Raw genomic sequence first — 19,049 nt, 5'->3', positions numbered from 1 at the left:
TTGGCTCTCCCTGGACCCGTATCAGCAACCAACTGCCGCTATTATTGATTATTTTCACCAGTACCTACGGGCCTCTGCTACATGTACGGCCTTTGTCTACCCGTCGACGTTTTATACCGCTCTCATCTCGACCAAACCCGCGTCACTCAGTACATGGACTGCGGCTGAAGCTGATCTCTTTCGCTACGATCTCCTCCTGATACCCTGCTGTATCGACCACCAGTGGAGCCTCCTGTCCATTAACCAATTGCTCAACTCCATCGTCTATCTCGATCCGATTCAACCAGCCACGAAATCTCTCGTTACCCGGGCCAAGGCCTATCTCGCCTGCGAAGCACATCTCCGCGGAATTGTCACCGTCGATGTAGACGAATTCTCTGTCGCTGTCCCGGCCTTTCCTCGTACTCCGATCCCGCACGACTCCGGGCTCTACGTCCTCGAATACGCCAAATGCCTCCTCACTGCCGCTTCTCTGGACTTCACCCCAGGGATGGATCTCCGTCGCCCGATTCTCGCCTCTCTCTCTCCTAATCGCGTTGTTTTGTATATCATTTTTTTTGGTTCGTTTTGTTTGTCTTTTTTGTATTGCCTTCTTTCGATTTTCCTTTCTTTTAATTTTTTTTTCGCCGGGTCGGCTTCTTCGTTCGCGGGGAGCTGTAACGCAATAGAGCCGGTAGCGCCATCACCGACGGGAGAACCGAAGAGAAGGCGGGGAACTTCCCCCGAGGGCCCCGACGGGACGACCCGCTGCCTATAAAAGGAGCCCCCGCGCCCTCAAATAGGGAGATTGTTAGTCGAGGTGGACTGACGCTGAACAAGCGAAGCCCCTCTGGTAAGCAGTGCGATCGCCGGCTGAAAAAGCCAGCTCCACTGTTAGGATCCCCTTATACCATAGCCGACCGTTCAACCTCGCGAAACCTAAGCCTTGGCCATTTTTGTAAATGAATAAAAGTATTTCTTGCTATATTTAACGTATCTTCCTTCCACCTACGTGACAATATGTAAAACATTTTTCAGTGTATACATTTCAAATATTGCTTATACGTAGGAATTCTAATTAAAGTATTTCCTATTTGTTGCTTTACTCCGCTTGATCTCACTGACGTTCAAGGGTAGTAGATTTAATTTACCTTACTTTCAACATATGTTAGGGGAAAATGATGTAAATTACGTTAGTAAACTAACCGTCGCGTGTAATAGTATGCCGCTTTTTATTTAGTGAAATCCCAAAGAGAAAACTGAGCTACTCAAATTCGTGTTGACAGTTTCTGAATGAAACTAAAACTTACAGCTTTTGGCGGCACGTGTTGAGAAAACAAGAATGTTAAGACGTCTACTTTTCTATTGTTATTCATTAGTAAACTCATAATTTGACGGTCAGAATTTCGATGAAAACGGTTTCAAGAGCTTTGAAATAACTTTATACTAAATTTGTCACGTAGCATCAATTTTCAGTTGGTTCTTTTAAAAATCGGTAAACAATTTATAGCACATGAACGTCAAAAGAATTTTGCTTAGTACGTTAATTGTGTTTATTAATACGTGTTATCTTAACGGAGCAAATTCCACGTCGTTATATCATATGGACCAGAAGAGTAAGAGACTTAGAAAAATTTGGAATTCTAGCTCGCAAGTCATTTTATAAGTTTTCAAGACTATTTTATTTACCTTGTAAGCTTTGCTTTAGAACGCTACTATTCTAATCAAGTTTTAGCGAACTGCTTTATCAAGTGACGAGGGTGGTTGGAGTTGGACGCTATAGTTTAACCTAGTACTTATGTAAGTAATTTAAAACAAGAGCAAAAAAAATTGTGGAATGTATAGCGTGTTAGGAAGTCGTCTTTACCTTCTCGCTTACTGTAAAGAACTTTAATTGGAATCATATACACACCACATTTGTCTTAGTACAGCATTGCCTAAATAGAAGCATTCATTTTAAAGTCTCTCCTTTTAAGGACAAACAATTTCGAGCCAAGAACACGACTTATATTCAAATAAAAACTGCGTACATCTCAGAATAGCATTGCCTAAATAATATCTTTCATTTTAAAGTCTGTCCTTTTAGTGACACTCCACCCCGAACTTCCCTGAAGAGGAAAGGATTGTAAAATTTTGATACTAGGCTCTTTCACTTAACACCTGAAGAGCAAACGGAGAAGCGTCTCGATCGAACGTTAAACCAGCTAATCTCAATTCAATACCGAACGTTCAGGAAAAAAGCCCATTGAGGCCCGTAGACTCTTTTACTTAACACTTGCTGAGGTAAGGGAAAAGTGTCTCGCTCGAATTTTAAAACGGCTACGTTCAATTAAATCCTGGCCTTTCACGAAAAAAGTCTATTTTTTCACTACTCTCGTCCTTGAGGATGGTCAGTGGGAGATCGTGGATCTCAATTTTTCAAGGGTAAGATGAGATGTTTAAGTTCGCTTCAGAAGGCACGTTTAGTTTCAATTTTCGTTCTAAGATAAGCTCGGGAAACTTTTTCATATTTTCCCTCGTTTTCAGTTAAAAAACTATTGAGGAAAGAAATGTTCTGACAGTTAATTTTACCAGCAAATTTTCCATGTCCAAATAGTATTTTTCCTAATTGTCCAGTAAAGTCAGGAAATAAAATTCAAAAAACTCAGTGCAGCCAGCTCAGTATAATCACCATATTTAGGCTTGCCTCTGTGGTTGCAAGCTAATTATTTTTGCGAAATAAATATTATTATTATAACAATATCCCGTTTGAACAGCCACTGGTACTACGAACCGTCAATATAGATTCTAGAAGGTTCGTGCTGGGAGGGAAGTCCCCCCACCATCCCTTTTGAATCCCCCAAGCTTTCACGACTGAACTATAGCAAACGACATTCTTTGTGGCAGAAAAGGTAACAGTTAGTGAGGATATAGATTCTAGAAGGTTCGTGCTGGTAGAGAAGTCCCCCACCTTCCCTTTTGTGTCCCCCCAAGCTTTCACGACCGAACTATAGCAAACGACATTCTTTTGGGCAGAAAAAGTAACAGTTAGTGAGGAAAGGTTTCGAATTTGAAAAAGTCGCCATTTCGTTCGTTCATCAGAGGCTGAGACTTTGCCTATCGGGTGGATCAGTTTTTTCAACGTCTGTGGGTCTAACGGTGCATCCGTACTGACGTATTTTTAGGACACATGTAATGAAATGTTTTTATCATCCCGCAAAGTTAAGCTTCTCAGCTATAATAGTTTTTTTATTAAAAAAAACCGTTGCACTGTAAAGAAATCGAATGTTTCAGCCCTTATCGTAATGAACGGAAATCTTCAATTTCTTTACAATGCGACGATTTTTTACTTCGTGTAGTTACGTAATAATTTACCAACGGAGAAATGAGATGATACCCGGTTTTTCATTTAGTTATTTTTTAATCATTGATTTAGTTATTTAGTGTCATGCACGCGAAAAGGTAGTGCTCGAAATTCCATGAATATTGCAATTGCAAAGGGGCTGGTAAAAGTGACAGCTTTGATAGTTCAAAAATCGTGGTGCGAGGACGGTTTTGAAGTTCAGGATAAAGCTTGGGTTCCTAAAGGCATTGTGAAGCGTATCTTACAAGAGTTCGTAAAAGTGTAGAATTGTTTTGTTACTCATACTGGAACAGAACAGTTTATCATCCCGTATGAGGATATTGTCCCTGACCCACCAGTTCTAAGACCTCAGAACTAGTTTTCGTATACATATAAAACATGTATAGAAAGCCTACCACCCTCACTGGAGGCCGATTAGTTGCGGTGGGGTTCCTTTCGAAATTAAATAGACATCGGAAACACCTTTATTATCCAAAAGTTAATGGAATAGGTTTTTTTGCATAAGAAATTGTGAAATTTGTTACTACAAGGATTTATTTATGATTGTGTTGATTTTCTACGATTTACAGATAGGGAAAAAATGTATGCTTAAACTGACACCTTAAGTGGTCAATGTATTTTGCGTGTATTGAATTGGGCAGGGAATTCTCAAGTTTATGTGGCACTCTTTGTAACTTTATACGGTATGTGAGACACTGTATCGCCTTAGATCCTTGTTTGGTGAAGTACTGAACAACCTTAGCACATTGAAAGGTGCACAATATGCCTCTGGCATCGGTGCTAGGGCGTGAGCACCCTCCCTCCAATAATAATAATAATAATAGCACATTGGAATTCACACGGAGTATTGCAAATTGATTTTTGTCATCGTTTTAAAATTACCACCTAGGCCATTTAATCATGAATAAAGAGGAACCATGTCGTAGAGCTGCATACAAATCACCTATAGACCTGAGTAACAGACAAAAGCGTCGAAAGCGAGCAAAATATTTGGTCGGTATTATGAGAAAAATAAACGATGTGAAAACGTTTTGTAACGCTGATTCGTGTGAAACTATTTTCAATGGCTTATTGGAACCGTCAACTGCCAATGATAAGTATTCTCAAAGTGGAAGCGCGAGCGAGGATGGATCTGAATCATTGCGTGACTCGAACTTCGGTGGAAATGAGAAAGAATCATCAAAAGCAGATCAAACGAGTTCTGGCGAAGCCACAAATGATGATACTTCTGATTAGCTGATTCATGTATTATAAATTCGAGCAGTTCCTCTGATGATGACAACACAAACCTTAGATTGAAATTGCGTGATTGGGCCCAAAAGCATTGAGTTCATAATGTTGCTCTCTCCGATTTACTTAAAATTCTAATAAATACTGGCCAAAAAGATTTACCTTCAGATGCAAGATCTCTTTTGGAAACACCGAGAACTACTTGCGTAAAAACTGTTGAAAATGGGGAGTATTTTCTTGCTGGGTTTTCAGCTGCGATAGAGAACTTTTTGCTAGATAACCCAAACTATTCGTATGAAATAACTTTTGCGATAAACATCGACGGACTGCCTATTTACAAAAGTAGCTCTAAACACATTTGGCCAATATTAGCTTCTATATTTAAAATTGATGACGGGATGTTAGGCACTCCTTCCATCATTGGCGTGTTTTGTGGTGATTCAAAACCCGGCAATTTAGAGGAATTTATGTTGGCTATGAAACTTCTATAGTCTTTTTAAAAACCAGCCGTTTTAAACAGGTATAACAATTAATTTACAGGTCACAATTATGAAGTCATGGGGAGGAAAAAATTTAGTTCAAGTTGTAATTATGAAGTCATGGGGAGGAAAAAATTTAGTTCAAGTTGTGAGAAACTTTCCATCACCAGCTAGTCCTGAAAATGAACTGGAGTGGTGCAAATGGAAAAATTTCATTTTCAAAGCTCGTCATGGCATCAGTCATAATAGGTAATGCGTGAAAAGCTCAACTTTATTGAGGGACCTAAGGCACATAATTCATGGGGCATAAAAATGTGATAGCACAAAGTCTCCCAATAAAACCTGCTAAGTTTGTGCTTTTAAGTACTAAAAAATACAAAACATTAAACATATCGTATTTCTAGCTGCAGTCCGCCAACATCAAAGGCTTCGAAGGTCGACAGATTTTGAAATTGAAACTAGCATAACAAACTGGTTAAAACATAAAATGGACCGAAATGGTGGAAGAAAAAACCGATCTGCATCAAGGAATTCGAGGATCGAAAACCACACTGTTGAAGAGATTTCGGATAGTTAAGATTATTTTAGAATCTTTTCTAGTCTAGTAGCTTTGTATTTTTTAAAAATGGTTTCGTCCTCTTAAAGAGAGGGTGTCGAGGAAAAACAAGTGATTTTTTATCTATTCTTTTAATAATTTAGACCTATTTGCATAGTGAAACATTTAGGAAATATCTCCGAAAGATTTAAATGCAACACCTCCAAACAATCATGCATTCTGAGATATTTCCTGGATAATTAGCTATGCAACTAGGTCTTATAATTAGTAGAAGAATCGATGTAAAATCACTTGAATTTCGACTTCACCCTCCCTTTTATTGGCATACAATGGACCTTACCTCATTGAAGTAAAATGAATAAAAAACTTCAATACGTTTTCCAATGTGTTTCATTTGTAAAAATTAACAAAATATTGTTATTGAAAGGTTCAGATACAGTTAGGCAAGGCCTAGCTTGCTCAAAGTAGGCAAATTGTAAGAGACAAATTAACTAATCATGTTGGCTACAAAACATATTCGCCTGCTTAAAATTCTATAGAAACGATTAAGGAATGTTAAAAGTTTACTGCTTTATGGTTAATCAAAATAAATGCGCTTTATGGCATAGGGTACGTTATCACTGACGCTAAGTAAGGATTGAAAAAGGTATAGGGATCTTAGAGCTAAAAAGTGTCGGGGCGACCATTTTAGTACATCGATATTGCGTCAGTAAATATATGGTTTAAGGATTGAAAAAGGTATAGGAATCTTAAAGCTAAAAAGTGTCGGGCCGACCATTTTTGTACATCGATATTGCATCGGTAAAAATATGGTTTAAGGGTTGTAAAAGGTATAGGAATCTTAGAGCTAAAAAGTGTCGGGCCGACCACTTTTGTACATCGATATTGCGTCGGTAAAAATATGGTGTCTCGGTTGGCTAACAATAAGAATAAAAGTCGGGCCAGTGAACGGTAAAAGGTCCGAAAATATTAGCACTAAAACGAGTCGGCCGACCCTTTTGCGGGTAGGACATTTCGACGGTAAAAGGCATTGTTTAACGACTAGTTTTAGTCGCCGTCGTTTCGACACTGAACCGACCCAGTCGGTCCGACGTCGATGTGCTACTGGGGCGTCTGGGGTTTTTTATAAGGCCTACTGCTGTTTGCAAAAGAACTACCTTTTCCTCCGAATTTAGTTTAGCTGTTGATGAATTGATTTGAATAGTCTCTTTAATATTGGTACTATCTGATTTTGTTTCTCTAGGTTTCTCATTAGCCTCATTATTCTCACATAGTGCGTAATTGTGCTTTTTTGAACATCCCTTACATTTATTAATCAAAAATGTCTTGATTAGAATCAAGTCCTAAAAAGTATCGATAAGACTGAGGTTATCACTTGTCTGAAGGATCAGATATTAATTTTTCTTTTTAATTGAAACTTAAAGGCATGCTTAAGAAAAAACAACGTTCCATTACCGTTTTCCGTTGAAATAACTTATTTTACAGGTAATCAATTTCAAAAATTTACTTATCTCGGGTTTTCGGGCACAATTCCATTCCCCCAAAACAATTTAACATTACATTAATTACTTTTGAGAGAGTACGTGTATGACATTGAGTTTTAAAAGGTTCCCTCATTTGTGCCCGGCATGCTTCGCAGTGGATACGTTTTAAAACAATGGCGGAAAATTAAGTAGGGACTAGAGAGCTGCACGGAACGGAATTTTTTTCCGTTTTCCGCGGAGTCCGTTCCGTTCCGCCGGCTTAAAACGGAATCGGAAGAAAGAAAGATCTATATAACGGAAACGGATCGGAAACGGAAGAGCTAATGAAGGAGTTGTGGAAACGGAACGGAAACGGAAAAGCTAATGAACGTTTTTATGGAAACGGAACGGAAGCGGAAAAGCTAATGAACGATTTTGTGGAAACGGATCGGAAACGGAAGAGCTAATGAAGGATTTGTGGAAACGGAACGGAAACGGATGAGCTAATGAACGATTTTATGGAAACGGAACGGAAACGGATGAGCTAATGAACGATTTTATGGAAACGGAACGGAAACAGGAAAAAAATGTGTTATCGTTAAGGCAGGGATAAAGAATACCCGTGAGGAGTTTTCACTCTACAGGATAGGCAACTCCCTATCTCGAACGACAGCTTATTCTGTATATACTCTATTACAGCATCGGTTTTCAGCAAGCGCAAAGCTAGGTCTCTATCTAACCTAACTCTGTATGTGATGTCACGAGACGAAAAACTTCAGGATTTAATGTATCTGCGAGTTTTTTTAGCGCGAGTGTAAGGACATCAAGGCCTTAGTTTTCGATGCGTGTGAAATTGCCTACAGCCAACTGCACGTATTTGAATCTAAGGCCTGAGGTTTTTCGTCTCTTGTCAGCGCGCACAAAGCTAGGTTACATAGAGACCTAGCAATGCGCGTGCTGATAACCGATCTTGTAACAGCGTATGTACAGAATAAGCTGTCCTTCGAGATAGGGAGTTGCCTATCCTATAGCGTGAAAAGAAATTTCCTCACGCACATTTTTTATTCACGGTTAAGGAATTGAATAGGATCGGACACAGATCTTTTGTTCTCTGCAGCTCTCTTGTGAGCTGCACCGAAAGGAATTTTTTCCGTTTTCCGCGGAGTCCGTTCCGTTCCGCCGGATTAAAACGGAAACAGAACGGAAACGGAAGAGCTAATGAAGGAGTTGTGGAAACGGAACGGAAACGGAAAAGCTAATGAACGATTTTATGGAAACGGAACGGAAACGGAAAAGCTAATGAACGATTTTATGGAAACGGAACGGAAACGGAAAAGCTAATGAACGATTTTATGGAAACGGAACGGAAACGGAAAAGCTTATGAACGATTTTGTAGAAACGGAACGGAAACGGAATACCTAATGAAGGAGTTTCGGAAACGGAACGGAAAAAGGAAAAAAAATATCTTATGGCTACGGAAATGAAACGGATCGGACACAGATATTTTGTTCTCTGCAGCTCTCTAGTAGGGACAGTTAGATTTTTACTCGTGGTTATGCAAAATGATTTAATGTCTAGTGTACTTCAGTCAACAGTCATACTGTTCATTCTCATAGCTCAGAACATGATTAATGCTGCTCACTATTTCTCTCTCTAGTTTCAAACAATGGTTAGAGACCATTCAGTGCCGCAGGTCGCACATGAATATATTTCAACTACAGTTTACCTCAATTCTCCGTGGTCGTACTATTAGAGGGTTAAGCACTAATTTTTCAGAACATGTCTCGAAAGTGTGCTTGTTGTAAGTTTTTAAAGCAGTGTTGCCAATGTGTGGGTAATTTCCCACATCGTGGGAGATTTAGGTTTGGTTTTAGGCTCTGTGGGGAAAAAGTAATATTTTTCCGAAATCAATCAAATGTCGGAATTTTCCTGTTCAAGGGTTAATAGTGCAAAATTTTGAAAAATGCACTAATTTTAACTGCACAGTTAAAATTAGTACATTTCGAAAATTTTATCCGGTTTAATAATTTTAAGCGACATTTTGAAATAAATTCGGTGATTTTAAGTTTGGCACTGAAAAAAAAAGAAAGCATATTTTGAGAATTTTAAAGCTTTATAGCATTTGTACATATTGTCAAAGCCATAAGGAGTGATATTCCATATTAAACTTAGTATGATAGAATAGTCCAGATAAATATGACTGTAAAAAAGGGGGTGTGGGAAATGCGGCAAATTTTTAAAATGGAAGTGGGAACATCCACTTTCTAACATAAGCAACACTGATTTGAAGGTTTTGGTCATGGCTAAACAGACCGCTCATTCAGTTTTTTATTGTTTTAAAGCTTATTTTGACACGTTATCTCTCAAAAGTAATTAATGTAATGATAAAATGTTTTGGGGGAATGGAATTGTGCCCGAAAACCCGAGATAAGTAAATTTTTGAAATTGATTACCTGTAAAATAAGTTATTTCAACGGAAAACGGTAATGGAACGTTGTTTTTTCTTAAGCATGCCTTTAAGTTTCAATTAAAAAGAAAAATTAATATCTGATCCTTCAGACAAGTGATAACCTCAGTCTTATCGATACTTTTTAGGACTTGATTCTAATCAAGAAATTTTTGATTAATATCTGCTCCTTCAGTCTTCTTTTTAATTAAGATTGTTATGAAACTGTTTTACATTTTCAAAATCTACACTAAGCAGAAACATATAAAAAGGGGACCGTAACTTTAGCTCAATCAGTCATTTATTTATAATGATACTCCAAAAAATAAAAACGTAACTCATTGAAAGTTTGTATTCTTATTGTAATTAACATAATACAATTTTTTACAACCCTTTATTGAAACGCGAGGCGCTCCCCTAAAAATTCCACAAATAGGACCAAATTGACAGTTTTACACAATTTTTTAAAACGCTGATTTATGTCTGTTTAACCCTTAGCTCAAACTTTTCATAAGCCCAATATGAAATTCGGATATCCTTAAAACTTCTCAAAGACGATCCAAGATTATCAATTTCGAACTTTTTTGTAGCATTAACTAACGTCTGTTTGATATTAAGCTTGTAAACCTTAAACACAATATAGTCAGGGCAATGAAGACTCAATTTATAAGGGCTACCCTAAAAGTCCACAAAGGTGATCCAAGATTGTTAATAAATACGCCTAAAAAGTGCCCTCTTCAAAATATGTAGCCGGGGAAAAGAGAGCGTGATCGAGTGGGCTATGCTAGTGGGTATTTTGGTAGAAAGTAACGGGGGTTGGGACTCCAGGCATAGCCCGCTCCATTACGCACTCGACAACGCAAAGCAACTCGCGCTAGCGTGGGAAATAAGGCGGTAACACAGGGCAAATGGCGAGTTTAAAAATTGCCTGGTACAGTTCAAAAATTAAATCGGAGGGGGGTCAGTGGTCCACGAGACTACTAAAAAATTCAAGGGTAACCAGAGTCCACACATTAAAATTCTAATATTTTAATTATCCACTTCCTTAGCTTAGCAGACGACGTGCTCTGGCCAATGGTCACGGACCAGTTTATTTATTCCAAGTCAGGAGGGTCTCTGGCCTAATGTCCAGTTTAAAAAATCCTTATTTCCCACCCTGACTCGCGCTATAGCGCAAGCAGCTTGCGACGTGTTGCGCGTGATCGAGTAGGCTATGGTCCGGTCAAAAGAAATCTTCAGTTCAGCGTTGCAAATAAGGCGGTGGCACAGGGAAAATGACCAGTTTAAAAATTAAATCGGAGGGTGAGCAGTGGTCCACAGGACCACTAACAAAATTCTAGGGTAACCAGGGTCCAGACATTATCTCAACTATTTTAATTACCCACTTCTTTAGTTTAGCAGACGCCGCGCCCTGGTCAATGGTCATGGACCAGTTCATTTATTCCTGGGCAGGGGGTCGCTGGCTAAATGTCTAGTTTTAAAAAAATCCCTATTTCCAACCCTGATTCAGTTGGGAGTCCTGGAGCTCCTAAAGTCCAGAGATTAATATGACAAGGATTCATTTCTCATAAGCGAGAATGGCCAACTCTGTTGTGTAAGAGACAGCCTGGCAGCCTGGTATTTGTTTACTTCTCAGTCAGCTGGGTTTTCACCTTTAAAAGTTAATACAGCCCTTTGAATTTAAATAATTAGAAATGAGAAATGTTATTAAATGAATAAATCTATACGGTTGCAGTTGTGTCGAAATGAGAGCAATTAAATATGTGTCTTTGATATTTAGCTCTGATAATTTCAGAAAATTAATAAAAAGTAGTGTTATGTATTTAACCAGAATTTATTTTATTGAAATTTATTAATAATTATTTAATCAAAAAAATTGTAATACTATTTTATGTTTTAAATTTTACAAATAAAATTCAAAACAGTAAACATAGAGCAAAGGTTATATTGTATTATAAATAGCCTGTGGGATTGATTTTAGCTATATCGCAATTAGAGCTCGACATTTTCTATCCATTATCCACAAATTAGTAATTAATTTGAATGAAAATAGGTGGATATCTTTTATTAATTGGGAAATAATGCACACACTTTACATTTAAATTTTAGAAGTTAATTTATTATTTACTTTGTGTATGTAATATTCAGCATTTTAAACTTTAATCACAGATTTCGCTTACCATTTCACAAGCATAATAAACACTACTGAAGGGCGCAAATCTATCTGTGATCGGTAATGGTGACCAATATAGCAATTTGCCCAATTAATTAGTTTAAACTTCATTTGCACATTTCTATTCGTTAATTTGAAATGTTGCGAGAAATTTGAATGGAATATAAGTAGATATCTCTTTCAGAAGATAATTTTTGATGTTGATATTTAAGATTCATTGAGTTAAAAAAATTGGTATTGGTATTTCAAGTAAGCTTAGATATCAACATCGGTGAATTTACGATATGGGCTTATGATGTTAGTCTGTTTATAAGATTAAGTCGTTACTTTAAGTGTCACTAGACAGTATCTACCTCCAAAATCGAGAGTTAGTAACTTTATAACCATCTCCTAGTCAGAGGATATCCGAGAGTCAATTTCTTATATCATTGACTGACGAAGGCTCACTATAGCTTAGTCAACTTTTGGCAAGGCCTAATACCGTTTTTGCATGACTGTCGCCGTCAAATTCCTTTTAAAGCATAGATCATTAGATCATATAGTATCCACCCTTGATTTTCATTACGCAACACACGTTGGATTCGTAAACCTCGACGTGCACCACGATTAGAAGCATTAAAATGCAAAAACAACACACTGACCGCATACATTTTTGGTAACACTACAGCTGTTTTCGGCCCTTTTCGGGGCTGAACGAGCGACCGAGAGGGCTTTAAAGAAAAAGCCTCCGGCGGCCGGTCTCTTAAAGGGGGTAGTTTCGAGGGAACGAAATTCAAATGCAAGGCGCGTCCCTTCAACAAAAAACATTGAATTCGTTAATACGGACGTTTTAGGCAATTATAATATTGAAATTGTATACAATTAAGTAATATTTAAGAAAACTAAGCACTACTTTCAAAGTCTAAACTTTAAAAATACGACGATACGAGAAGGCGAAGTAACAACAAGAGGTAAACATTTTTATAAATAGCTAAAATTAACGGTAAGCCAAGGCTTAGCGCAATTTCACCGCCTTAAAGAAAGTGGCAAGTTTAGAAATAGATTGTGGGACAATAAAAAGGTGGAAAATTATGAAATTAGGCTTATATTAAAGCTTGAAACCTACTTTATATTATAATTAAAATCCATCCATGAGCAAATCCTCAAAAAATATGAAAATGGCAACGAAAAAGGACCCACTCTCAAATTTTTTTCCCCTTAAAAAAATGGCGGCCACAAACGGGGTAATTTGTCACGGCGGCAATATTAAAGCAGTCTTATCTCACGATCGATAGGCCATTTCAACCAAAAGGCATTAAGAAAAAACAATCGGATTATTATGGCGCAACTATACGTAAAAAAAGGCCAATATTGGTCGCGCTGATATTTACCAATAAAACAGCGTATCCATGCTAAAATATCGCAGATTGGGGTAGTTTTTAAAATTTAAAATTAAACATACTTAAAATTAATTTTTCTCAAAAACCTTAAAAATGGTCCTAGAAAAAGGTTTAAATTTTGATATAAAACCGTTCCCAAACGTAACAAACGAATATTTTATTTCAAAAGGGTGGCGACAAAAGGCTAAATTTGAAAAAACTCCATGTTATTTCTATGGGAAAATTTAACTTTTTCACCAAAAGGGCTGATTAATTTTATGGAAATGAAAACCACCCTTAGCAACTTTATTTTTTATACAATAAACTAATGGGTGGATCTTCTTGAAATTTTAACCACATATTGAGGGCCCGAATTGTAGTTCTGTGGAATTTTTTCAAAGCAGTTAATACGATACAAAGAAAAGTTATAACCAATCAAAAAACCATCCTTATACATTAAAGTCGGTATGAAGTCTTATCTAAGAGAGCTATCGCTCTCTTAGAATTGTATCTCGACCTACAATCCCTAGTTCTGTACCCGTAGGGGAAACAATTGAAACATCTGTTAGCTTCCTGGATAATTTCTAATTTTCTTTCTAACGTGTAATTTCTACAGTCTAGGGACCTGTGCTCTTCTGTCTTACAAAAAATGAAAAAACCTTTGTCCGTTCTGTTATTGACCTATGTTCCGAAAACCTTTGCAGTGGCCGTGAACCTATTTTTATCTCTAATTTCCCGATCTGAATGAATTTTACGGGGTTTAATTTCTTCTTCGAATTTTGAAGTACTCTTTTTGGGGCCTTTAGTTAAAATTGCTGCCATCTCTCTACTCTCAATTTGATCTCTGATAAAGTCAATCAACTCTTTTGCATCCCATTCGAAACTATTTCCCGAAGGTTTATACTTGATACAAAAGTCCGTTCTTACATCCTCAGGTACACTTTCTAAAATTGACGGACAAACAAAAGTTGCCTTATCCTTAATATTAAAACCCAAAACCTCGAGACTTCGCAAACTTATTTCGCAAGTATCTAATAATTGACGTAATGATTTTAGGTCTTTAGAATCATCAACCGGCTGAATTGCAGAGAGCTTTTTCATGTGATAATTGACACTAAATTTTGAACGCGAGTATCTGTTTTTTAGTAATCTAACGGCCTCATCGTACGAAGGACCTATTTCGGCTAACCCATCGACGGTTTGAAACGCGTCGGCTTCAAGATAAGAGTTGAGATAAAACAATTTTTCTACCTTGATAAACGTTGGTTCGAATCCACGGTAGCACTAAAACGTCCCCAAAAATTGTTCCACTTTTCGTGGTCTCCATCGAAGGTAGGGATTGTTAATTGCGGTAGTCTAACTTCCGGTTGAAAGCTGACTGATCCCACGTTGGTTTGGGTGCCGGCGTTGTTAGGCGTAAAGATGCCGGATGACGCTCCCGATGTTGCCGGTGTTGCTTTTCTTATGCTGCGTGCTAATGCTGACTTCCGGTCTCCAATTTTTTATTTGTAAACAATGGCGTCGCTTGTTTCCTTTTCCATCTCGGCGTCGTCTTCAATTAGCGCCTCGACCCTCGAGCCGACCTGTGTCAGGTCATCTTCCTTTTGAATTAGGGCGTCCATAGCATCTTCTAATTTTTCCACTGGCGTTCCCGGTGCACTCATCAAAGCGTCAATTTGATTGAGTTTGTTGGTTGTCGCTGTTCTGATACTTTTCCTCGATGCTTTAGCGAGTTTAAGCAGCTCTTTGTTACTCTTTGTTGAATTTGTTCTAATTGCGACTGATGATGCGCTTTCTTCCATTTTTGCGTGTTTAATTGTTCAACTTAATTTTACGTAATTGCAGAATTCTTACTTTGATTATCTAAAGTCCACGATTCCCGAAGGTTTCACGGCACCATGTTATAACTCCTTGGGAGAGCTATGGCGATTTCGCGGGGATTCGTAAAGTTCCCGGACTGAAAACAGGATCTATTTCGAGTTGGTCGCAATATAATTCACAACCGATAATTGGGCGAAAAGGTCTTTGTTTTTTAATTGTAGGAGCGAATCGGATAAATTCACAACAGTGGTGTAAACAACAAACTCTAACTTTATTTCTTAAAACATGTTAAATCAAAAAAATTGAAACTTCGACAATTTAACTTAGAAAATTGAATGGCTGAAAAAAATTGACCATCTTTACTCAACCAAGTTTTGGTGATTTCTAAAGGTTGTTCCTCACGATAGGGTGAGAGTGTTCCCCTTTCTTTTTGTTTACTGGTGGTCCCAACTGTCGCCTTTTTGGCGGCGAGTCGGTGCTACCTGGCACAGAACAAATTATCCCATAAATCAATTTTGAAGGGTTGAAGGGTTTTTGGGACCACTGCTTTTACCTTTGATCTCCTATCGTGAGGAACTAAAAAGTCTTATTTTAAATTTTATTTTATTTGTGAAAATGGGCAAATCCCAACCTAGAATTTCGCGCTTTTATTTAATATTTTCAACAGACACTTCGAATTTTTACGTTGAGCTGTTTGCCAAACAGTTTAGAGGTTGCAATTTGAGGCCCAGGTTCTAACACTAATCGTAGGACTGTGCTTTAAAATATTTTGTTGCATTCAGGCATATTCTCCAGTATTCTTTCTGTACCTTGTCGCTCGTTGTAACTTGCATACAATTAAACATGAATTCTGTAGCGAAGTTGTGTGACGATAAAATATTCACTTAGCTAAGATTACAAGTAAAAGGGTTAAGGGGAAACCTCACTACAAAAAGGACTAAATATAAATACGTGGTCCGGGCTCGTTACCCTTACTTTCTATAGCGGGGTAGCGTATAAAGATGAAAATAATAATGTTTAGTATGTCTAGGGGATTTTTAGAGAGGGAATAATTAAACGACATTGAGAGTTACCAAGGTCATGTTGTTTAATTTTAATAAAATCGCTAACAAACGGATAATCTAAATAATAAAACTAAAAAATGAGCATGCACGCGATAGAGAATATACTAAAAAAATAAAACTTGCACAATAACATTAACATAAAAAAAACAAAATGGTCATGACCCATTCTTTGATTTCTCGTTAGGCGAGATATTTTAAATATTGAATCTCGTTAGGCGAGATCCACTATACGAATTCGTAATAAAAAATAAATGCATTCAATTTGGTTACGTTACGGTTTTGGCCATAGTTCAAGGTGGGGTGCAACGAGGTTGATGAACACGAACGAACAGTTTTTATATGTCCATGACGCGTCCGCTAAAACAACGGACGGCGCGACTCGCTACGCGCAAGCGTCGAAAATGTCCGTCGACAATTTGTTAAAGTTTTGGCATAAAACTGAGTTCCCGAACTTAGTACTTAATTGCCGGTTAGGGCATCATGGTTTCTGGGTAGCTCCAAGGGGCAACGTCCCCAGTAGCTGGAACATCAGCTGGTCCTTCTGGTCGGACAGCTCTTCCTCTGGAAGGTCAGGATACGAGTCATGTTTTTTACGAAGCCATGGTCGAGCTTTTATAGCCGGCAGACGGTAGGTTTTCCGCTCGTGTCACGAAGGATGACACTGCGTAGCGCTCTTAGGTAGAGTTCGGGGTTTTCAGGGCCCTGGTGACGTGTTGGCGACGGCTTGGCAGCGTCGCGTTGGCGTTGCATCCCCGCTCTCGGGCCGTTCGCGATGTCGGTAAATTACCGTGGAGTGAACCCCAGTCCGCGCGCGTACTCAAGATCTATATACACTATACTACAACTGTACATTATATAGGCCTACAAAACATTTAAAAATAATAAAGACATCGAAAAAATAAAAATACCTGGCAACTCTCAATAAGCGAGGGGTAAATAATCTAAAAGGGATGAAGCGAGTGGAACGCTATTTTTCCCAGATAGAGAAGTTCTGAGAACTAGATGGCCGGGACTTCTTGTGGCCACAAAGAAGCCGGGTTTTAAAGGGTTTTGGGGAAAGCCTCATAATTGGTAACCAACGCCAGCATTGGGATTGACCTTTTCAGATGTTTCCCCGGGAAATTTATTATTGTCGGATTAAGTATGTGAAGTGTAGGAAATTTTCTTAAAGGGATGGTGAATAAAATAAAGGGATAGTGGGGAAATATAAATAATTCAGATTTTATCGTTACAACTCTAAACATTTATTTACACCCTGTATAATTTAGTATGACATCACCCGTGGCACTATTGTGGGTTGTACATTGGGGGTTGTACCACAATTTGTCATATTGCCTTACCGTAAATGAGAGATTTCATTCTCTCTTTAAAATTTGTCACACTTTAAGCCATGAATATTCTAAGAATCCGAACAAGTTTCTATAGAATAAAAAGTTCGGGGTTTACACAAAGAAAGAACTCAAGTTGGGTGTTTTACCGAATTCTCTCTCTTTCAAATGCATCTGGGCATAAGTCCATGTTATAAATCTAGAAAAGTCTATGTTGTAAACTCATCGAGTGGATAATCACTATAACTATCTGTTTTTAGCCACATCGTTTGGAGTACAAAAAGTCATTGCCAATTTTAAAAGGGATTGGGATTATTGAGTGGTTCCAAGCAATCATTTTAGCAATGTTAAAAGCAACGCGTCGAGGGGCTATTTACTAATGAAGATTTTCTTTCATTGGTGATTTTTATTGATGCTTTTAAATGTGATAGGGACTTATTGATGACTTAAAATGGATGAGGTTTAAGGGTAACTAATACCTATTCCAAAGATAGAATGTTCTCGATAGATGTAGCCTTACAAACGATGGAGCTCTAATTTGGCCGGGGCCATCTTGTTAAACTTTTACCTATTCCAAAGATAGAATGTTCTCGATTGATGTAGCGTTACAAACGATGGAGCTCTAATTTGGCCGGGGCCATCTTGTTAAACTTCTTTCATAAATAAAGTACAACATTATATGCTTATGAAAATCAATGTTATTGGATATAAGTTAAATGTAATTAACGATAATTAAGTACTTCTTTAAGCAATTAGAAATAGATCAACCCCAAAAGTATGACGGTAAAGCAAAAATAAAATTATTCAAATTTTAATTACATTAAGACTGAAGTGACAGATCTTATAAAAAAAACGTCTTGGTTTGGACCTTTGGACCAAGGCCGAAAAAACAAACGATATGTGTGAGGTTTGGTATTATCCCATTGGACCGAATCCCATTCGACCGAAACCGCTTTTTGGTTTTTTATGGAGAATATATTTAAATTTCCAGCCCAATGGCGGGTTTCTGCTGAATGGGAATTTATTTGAAAGAATTAGTTAATTAAATGTCTGTGAGGATTTCGAATCACCGCAGCAGCATGGTAGAATATCAGACTTTTAATTCAGAGGCTCGGGTTCAAACCCAGAGAAGGAAATTGTAAGTTAGGTTAGGTTAGGTTAGGCTAATAATATTTTATAAATCATTTAACTATTCTACGCCTTTTCTAAAATATTTATGTTTAGCTTCATTGACTTCTCAAATAATATGCCTTTTCCAAAACATTACTGTTATATTTGGTTAGGTTTGGTTTGGTTAAGTTAGGTTAGTAATATTTTATAAATCATTTAACAATGTTACGCCTTTTTCAAAATATTGATGTTTAAACCTTCATTGACTTCTCAAATATTATGCCTTTTTCAAAACTTTACTGTTATGTTAGGTTAGGTTTGGGTTCGTTATGTTAGGTTAGTAATATTTTACAAATCATTTTACTATGGTACGTCTTTTCCGAAGTGTTCATGTTTAGCTTCATTGACTTCTCAAATAATATGCCTTTTCCAAAACATTACTGTTATGTTAGGTTTGGTTAGGTTAGGTTAGGTTTGGTTTGGTTTGGTTTGGTCAGGTTTGGTTAGGTTAGGTTTAGGTTAGGTTAGGTTTGGTTTGGTCAGGTTTGGTCAGGTTTGGTTAGGTAAGGTTAGGTTTAGGTTAGGTTAGGTTAGGTTAGGTTAGGTTTGGTTTGGTTAGGTTTAGGTTTGGTTTGGTCAGGTTTGGTTAGGTTAGGTTAGGTTAGGTTTGGTTAGGTTAGGTTAGGTTTGATTAGGTT

Source organism: Phalangium opilio, unplaced genomic scaffold, assembly GCF_054372755.1.
Source record: "Phalangium opilio isolate 3A_F unplaced genomic scaffold, DU_Popi_V2 ptg000521l_1, whole genome shotgun sequence".
Lineage (NCBI taxonomy): Eukaryota > Metazoa > Arthropoda > Arachnida > Opiliones > Phalangiidae > Phalangium > Phalangium opilio.
This window is presented reverse-complemented; position numbering follows the sequence as displayed.